Source organism: Phycodurus eques, chromosome 1 (assembly GCF_024500275.1).
Source record: "Phycodurus eques isolate BA_2022a chromosome 1, UOR_Pequ_1.1, whole genome shotgun sequence".
In the NCBI taxonomy this organism is placed as follows: Eukaryota; Metazoa; Chordata; class Actinopteri; order Syngnathiformes; family Syngnathidae; genus Phycodurus; species Phycodurus eques.
The window spans coordinates 25,262,381-25,271,033 of NC_084525.1; positions in this window are offsets into that span (position 1 = coordinate 25,262,381).

Consider the following 8,653-nt stretch of genomic DNA (forward strand, 5'->3'; position numbering starts at 1 on the left):
TCCACTTTAGAATGAATGACATCCTGGTCAGTTCAAAATTTCCCAGCATGCATTGTAATATTCCTGGCTGCAGTGTTTAAGCATTTTGTTGTAAATAAGACACGCATAGAAACATGCAAGAAAATACAACTTTACAAGAAAGAGAATGCTCATAAAATCTATTGTGTAGAAATATTGCTGTATATGCTTCTATTATATACACGTGGTGTGGTGGTCATAGTATGTTCCCATGGGCGAAAGCTCATTGTACAGGTGAAGAGACAGGAGCCAATTGCTGCTTTTGCAGAGTGTCACCTGATTCAGGTAAGCAAATCAACAATAAATACTGATCAATAAATGCACTTGAGTAATGACTCCAGAATTGTTTTTAACAGTAACTGTTGCCAGTAAGTTACTGTAATTCATGTTTATCGTAACTTACCGTTAACCCTAAATGTCTAACAATGTGAGTGCCAATCAGTCTTCAGGACACATATGGACAACAACAATCACGCTCACATCAACGCGTATGGTAATTCAGCCTTAAAATGAAGCCACCATGCTAACATGTTCACACAGCCAACAATAATAAAAGAAACATTGAGCAACATTGACTGCGGCTTGAAAGCATCGAACGAGGCTGCTGCCTAGTCAGCATGTTAACGTTGTTGAGGCCTCATTTATACTGTATTTGACTCTTATTTTCCAAAATGTACACATTGCTATAAATAGCAGTGGCAAGCGGAGCTGTGGCTGGCGGCCACATGCGGCGAGTGCGCGTCTGCTGCGGCGTGGGCCACCGTTCACATCAAGTCCGGGCAGGCGTGTCGACTTTATGGACGACCTCAGCCTGTTGTTGCACGGCCACGCTTAGAGGCCAATTACTGCCAGTCATGAGGGGGAGCCTTTATGGGCGCGTCATCCCCTCGCATTCAAAGGGCAACCGCAAGTAGTGACAGCAGCACCAAGGCAACACTCATTGTACTCAATCATTTTGTGTTTAAAACAGAACAACTCCTTTGCTTCTTTCCCCCCCCCCAAACTTCTTTCTGCCACAAGGAACCAAAAGAAAAACATACACTGCCTGTCAAAAGTTGGGGTGACACAGATCATTTCTGGTTTTCCATGAAAACATACAGTTGTACTCAGACACTACCTTTCAAAAGTTTGTGGGTCACCTAGAAATGTTTGTTTTTTGTTTTAAAAAAAAGCATTGTGTTTTTATCATTAACAATCTATAGACTGTAATTCTCAGCAAATGTAATTTAAAATGAAAAAAACTGCTTTTCTGTAAAAACTAAGGACATTTTTAAGTGAAACCAAACTTTGAACAGTAGTGTATGTAAATAATATACCCATTTTCATGGCCAATCCTCCAAATGATCCTCAAATTTTGAAGCCATGTTCCACCCACATTAAGTGGCATCGACCATCTCTCGAGTATACCTGTTCCCAGTTGGAGCTTGTTTGGACAAATTCCCAAGCAGGTGTTTGTCAAAGTACGAGCCCTGGAATTCACCTAAAATGGCAAGCTCAAACTTAAATGGCTGCTTTCCTGTTCATTTTCGCTAATGGGTCTTTGAGACTTGTTCATGCGTCGTATCATGATAGACACGTTCACATGATTTTGTGTGGAATGGTGAAACTAGTGTCTAACGCTGATTTTATTATTACTATTTTTATTTTTTGGAAACTTTCCATGGGGCACTACTGATGGAATTTGCCCAGAGTAGCTGCTTCAAACCTAAATTGCTGACGTTCTGTTCAATTTCAGGCTCGGGTCCTTGTGACTTTTTGGTATGTCCTGTTTTGACATGTCGACGCGATTTTGTGTCGATGGGTAAAACTTGTTTTAGGGGCTGAGATTAAAAATAAATAAATAAATAAATCTTTCAAGGAACACGACGGATGGAATTCAGCCAAATTTACTGCTTCCCACCAAAATGGTCGACTTTCTGTTTAATTTGGGGCTCCGTGTCCTGTTATGATAGACATGTCCACCCAATTTCATGTGGCTCGGTCAAACTGGTGTTGGAGCTCATCTTTAAAATGCTTCGCGACATTGGCAAGTGTAATGAGGTAATTGATTTTTTTGTGTGTTTTTAAAAAGACAATTGTACGGTGGCCTGGAAGTGCAAAACAATGTAACAAATTGTGAAACACTTTTACATTTCAGAAAACAAAAACCAATGAACAAAAAACAAAACACTTTTACATTCCAGAAAACACATGAACAAAAGCAGAAACAAATTACAATTGAGACAGCCCGGAAAGGGAACATCCCATTTCACAGACATTCTTAGACATTCATTCCTTTCTCAGCAAGACCCGCCTTGCTTCAACGTGATTGGCTCCTGCATCGAGGGAAAGGAAAGGCTACGCAGATGGAACGAGATGTCCATCCCAAATAGCGATTGCGTGGATGGACGCCCTAAACAGCGAGTCTGTACAGGCGTTTGATGCTGTACATTCAATAGATTGTACTTGATCACATTTATTAAACCATAAAAAAATAGATTAAGAGTTAAGGAAGAAGCAGGTTGTTAAAAAGAGAGGATGCAGGCGAGAATTAAAAGGAAAGTGTGGCTATATGCAAGGAAGCTGCCGGCGTGGGATTTCTAAGAATATCTGTGAAATTTCCGGGTTGTCTCAATTTGTTTCGTCTTTTGGAAAAGTGGTTTTGCTTTTGTTAATGTGTTTTCTGAAATGTAAAAGTGTTTCACAATTTGTTATGTTGTTTTGCACTTCCAGGCCACCGTACAGTTGACTGTATTTTGTCCTAATGTTACAAAGGATATTGTGTTCATTTATACATATTTTTCACACGGTTTGATGACTGCAAAAAGCGCCTAATGGTCCAAAATAAAATGAGCCACCCGTCTGAATCCGTCTCGTCTGTTCATTGGGCTGAGGAACAGCTCCAGTAGCGGTGACCTCGTATGGGGTGAGTCAATTCAGCAGGCTTTTTCAGTGCCTTCACAAAATAGAACAAGGCATGGGAATTTCCCGTGTGGATCAAGGACAAACAGCTGATAGCAGAGGGGAAGTGAGTCAGTGGCAGCACTTGTTGAGGCAGGCACTTATTGTATGCCTCCCTCTGATGTGTGTTTGACTACACTGGCGACAACGTACGGGCCTTGCTGGAGGTTTTGAACTAAAGACAAATGCAACATTTCTCTCACAGGCAAAAAAACAACAACAACAAAAACTCTGGTAGATGTCAGCGTATGTCATTTTCCTGCTTGTACCCTGACATTAGCGTTTTTTGCGGTCATGCATCTGTTGATGACCCCTCTTGCATGTCGTTACACTGCGAAGCAATACATGCTGTGTAAGAGCAGCATAACAGTATTTCCTCAACATTTACTGGCTATTCAAGAACTGACTTCAAAAGGACATGATGGAATAGTGACGTTTGAATGTATTGCATACGAATACAGTGAACCTATGTTTATTGGAGCAGATAAGTTGCAGACTTGCCTGTTTTCTGTAAAAATATATATTTTCCCACAAAATAAAACTAATGCCATGATATGAGCGATGTTATGTAACAAAATATTAGCTTTATTAATGCTACCTGAGGGATTTGATCAATTAACATATGCTATCTACAGACGAACATGTCAGAATTCAGAATCATCTTTATTCGCCAAGTATGTCAAAAACGCACGAAGAATTTGTCTCCGGTAGTTGGAGACGCTCTGGTATGACAACAGGCGGTCAATTGACAGAGAATACTTTTGAGGCATAAACATATTGAGAAAAAAAAAGAAAAAAACAGTTACTGAGAAATAAAAGGCTGCCGATAATATGGTAATGTCGGCATGTTGCAATGGGTCCAGGGTCAATTTGAGCCAGGGCAAGTTCAGTCATACAAAAAAAAAGAAAAAAAAAAAAGAAATTGTATGTCACACATTTGAAAAAAATCCCAATAAACATTGTCTATATGTTACTATTAACTCAACTTGCAAATATCTGAGTGCGGGAGTGCTAGAGCCCATCCCAGCTATCATCGGGCAGGAGGTGGGTGCACCCTGAACTGGTTGCCAGCCAATTGCAGGGCACAAACAAACAACCAACCATTCGCACTCACACTTAAGGCAATTTAGAGTCGTCAATTAGCCTACTACGTTTATTTTTTTGGGGGGGGGATGTGGGAGGAAACCGGAGTGCCTGGAGAAAATCCACCCAGGCACGGGGAGAAGATGCGAACTCCACACAGGCTCGGATTTGAACCCCGGTCCTCAGAACTGCGAGACAGATGCTCTAACCAGTCGTCCACCGTGTCCTGAAATAAACCATTTTTGTTAAACCATATATGTTTATTACACTTATTTGTTGTTAAAAATATCCTTATTGTTAAAAAAAAACACTGATTAATTTCCTATAAATTATCTGTTTATGATTATTTTAATTTGTAACATCTTACATAATGAGACACAATCTTTTTAGTTAGTTCTTAGTTGTATTCATTTAAGTATGAAATATGATAGTAACATCATGTCACGTTGTGTGAGTGTGTGCGTGTGTGTGTGCGTGTGTGTGTGTTTGATATCCTTGACCAGCAGGTGGCAGTGGATCCCAAGCACTTCGTAGAAATTGCAGCGCCACGGAACAGGCAATGACTGGCACACATACTTGCATCCCTCTTTTATCTCACACTGTGAATCACGTCACCGTGGAATGACACACGGCCTGTCAGCGTCGGTGGCCTCCTTTTTTAAATTTTTTTTTTTATTTATTTATATTTTTTAATCATCGATTGCCTCTCAGTAGAATGACATGCTAAAACTCTGCCAGTCAGTCAATCCGGGATTAACGGCCTCCTCAATGCTGACGTACATGCGCAGATGCTGGGCCCTTTCACATACAACATTTCCCACTGACAGTAATTCTATTTGGAATACATTTCAACCAATCACAAAAGCATGAATACTTATTACTTAGTATTCAAAAGGTTAATACTTGTTCAGCCAATGTTTTAAGGGAGTGATTCTCGACGTGTGGCACATGGGTTTCCCTCTAAGTGAAAGCTGAATCAGTTAATTCAATGTCCAAACTGGGAATAATTTGGTGGTGCTTTGAGATACCTTGCGATGCCTGGATCAATTAGGTTTTTTCTAAATACGAGCCATCTCTTGGCCATTTTTTTTGGTGTCTTGACATACGAGCAAACTTTTGAGGTAAGAGTGCGCTTCAGACCCCTACCACTGGATGGCGCCAGCAAACTCCACAACATTTGGCCACCATCAATTAACTTAGGTTTCCTTGCAGTGGAAGTATATAATCACTTGGTGGGGGTAATGCGCCATTAAGCCGGTTTGCCAATCGCCAATAGACCCCAAAGAAGAAGACCAAGGACGTGCAATATATGAGGTGCAGTCATGGTTTTGCCTGCATTGTCTGTTTTCCATCTTATGTAGACAGCAAATGTTATTCCTGTTTATTTTTTTAATTTTTGTATATACAGTACAAAATTGTTGGGTGCAACTTTTCCTGTGAAAAAAACATGTTCTAAAAAACTAATTGTGGTGGGGATTGGAAGCGATTGATTTCATTTCCATTCATTTCAATAGAGAAAGATGTTTTGAGATACCATTTATTTTTAGATACCAACGTGATCCTCAAAGGAATTGAACTCGTATCTCAAGGTACCACTGTACCTCAGTGGCAGAACTGTATTCAGTACAGTACATTTGTTAAATTCAATTCAGTTGTGTTTAAGTACAATACAGTTTACATTTAATCTCTTAGATTAAATGATAATGTGTTTTCCAGTGTTTGTTTAGGTAATGTTTTTCCTTACTTTCAGTGCAATACATTTTAACTATAAATAATTTAACACATTCACTGCCATTGACGGCTTTAGAAGTCAAATATCCATGTTAACTGGGAAGGCTGGCAGCGAATGAGTTAAGTGCAGATTTTCAATTTCCTATATTTAAGCACCTGTGCATAATGTTACAGTGGATTACAGTAACATTACTTTTTAGGAATAAAACCTCCACCTCATTTTATGATGAGCACTTCGCCGACTACGCTACTGTATTTTAATGGTGGTCATTATGGTGGCTATGTATTTGTTTTAGGTGGTATTTGGTGTAAAAGTTTCGAAAACCACTGTTTTAAGGAAAACATCTAACAATATGTTAAATTATGTTGAGGGTCAAGTACAACTAAGATTTTTTTTTTTAATCATAAAATTCATCAACCATTTTTGTTCTTTTAAAAATATATATTTTTATCAAAAATGTGTAGAAATGTTTTTCAATTTTCAACCCAATCCTAAAAGGGACTAAAAGGGAGCAATGCCTAATTTATAATCTTTCTCTTGTCAAAGATAGACACACACACTCACACACACACACACATCCTTTTTTTGTAAATTGAAATTGGATTTTTGTGGGGGGGGAAAAAACATAGCGCCCAAACCGAAGAGTCTTGTACTCTTCCTGCTATGACATCCATTAGCATGATGTGGTCGCGTTACATAGTGGGAAGCAAGGAGCCCCGTTTCTTGTTGTGTGTGTGGTGCCACCGCGGGCACAACACTCTTACTTATTCATGATGCCCGATCAGCAAGTCCTGCAGGTGGATCAAACTGCTCGTCCATTTTTAATGTGGAAAGCCCCTTCGTGGGACATAAATGTCACAGCATTCACTTAACTAACACAGTCACCAAGGAAATACATATTCATCTTGGCAATGAAAAGGCAATTTCATCATGTCAGTATCGTATTACAAGATTGGTGGTGGTTGTACTAAGTCAACCTACCAAATAACCCCCCTTGTGTTCTGTATACAATGAGGGTAGGAAATACTTCACATGCTGCACATCCACAATCCAAGTGAGGATAAGCAATGTAGACGATAGATGGATAAACTCATACGACACCTTTCAAAAGGACCCATAGCAACTTTATATTGGCTCACAGAAAAATTGAATTGTATCTATAGTTTTTCCTTCACGAGCTCAATTTCAAAGGACATTTTATGATGATACTACACACGAGCCCAAAGGCCAGAGGACTGCAGTGTCTGCATCTGTCCAGGAAAGCACACAGGCACGATAGGAATTACCTCACAGTTTAATTCAAATAAAAAAAATAAACATTATTTAATGAGCAAGCGCATTGATTGCTGTAATGCATCTTCAGCTGCAGGACTGCTGACAATTGGAATAACTCAGTATATTAATCCCGTCAACTTGATCTAATGAAATGGATGCATACGAATAATGTGAGTAACTAGAGATGACACCCAAATTTCCATACACGTTGAATGCTGAAGAGCTGATGTCGAACGGAACTGGAGTTGAATTAAATAAATAAATAAAGAGCGGCATGGCATAGACTGGTTAGAGCGTCTGCCTCACAGTTCTGAGGACCGGGGTTCAAATCCCAGCCCCGCCTGTGTGGAGTTTGCATGTTCTCCCCGTGCCTGCGTGGGTCATGTGGAGTGGCTAACTCTGTAGTCAAGTTCAAATCTCAATTTAAGACTTATTTCTACACTATCACATATGGTTAAACCACACCTAGTGTGCAACACTAGTCTCTTGCTCTACATCATCTGGATTTTGGCCTGTTTTACTGCCGCTTCTCCTTTCTCCCTCCCCTCCTTTATTTTGTATTGTAATGCCTTCGATTGTATTTAGTTTTTTGCTTTATATTAATATTATTTACCTTTTTTTTTTTTTTTTTTTTTAAATAATCTGACATTGTGTTGGGATCCATGTGAAGGTAAAGTAAGAATTTCATTGCCCAGGGGAACCATGTTTCCCTATCAGCATTCACACAATAATAAGCAGAGAAAATGCGCTTCAAAAACCGCGCTATGCAAAGCTGCTAATGATAAGTGTGGCAGCGCTCCAGGAAGTCACACACGGAAATTAGAAAGGTAATCACACCTCAGCAACTGAGGACGTGCTGCGCAAACAAAAGGCAAAAAATAAGAGAAGTAACTTTAAATGTAAGAAATTGCGCACTCGATGGACCTGATGTTCATTCCAACAGTAAACGAGAGGTGACCATAGTCCATGTTGCTTACTCATATCCAGTGTTAGGGAGTAACTCATTATAGGTAACGAGATTATTTAATTGTAATCTATTACAATAATGGGAGAAATGTGTTATTAAATTGCAGTTGCTTTTGAAAATGTCCGTGATTACAATTTTAGTAACATTTGAAAAATAGCCAAAAAGCTCAGATTTCATTATGCACCATTCTGCGGTATCTCAAACAGGACATATTTTTCCAAATATGACCGAAAAGCGTCACCAAGTGGTGCAATCCATTCGTTTGTCTGATATTTTGAAAATATTAACTCATAGTTACACTATTGAACACATAAAAGAACATTAACTTTTGAACGGTTTTATCTTTATCATTTTGGACTTTTTTTATGGAATATTTGCTGATCTGCGTTGTCATGTGAAGCGATACTGTCTAAATTGTGCGCGTTTGTCATTAGGTCAACATGGTATCATGTTTTTTATATGCTCTACTTAAAAATGGCATATGTTCACCCAACCCAGCTGCCTAGTCATGGGTGGAGAAATTTGGTTTATCCTGCTCAAAGAGTTTGATCAAGAGGCTGATTTAGAACTGGTTCGTGGGATCTCTGTAGTGTGATGTGAAACAATATTAAATATACCCATCAGGAATGAAATGGTTT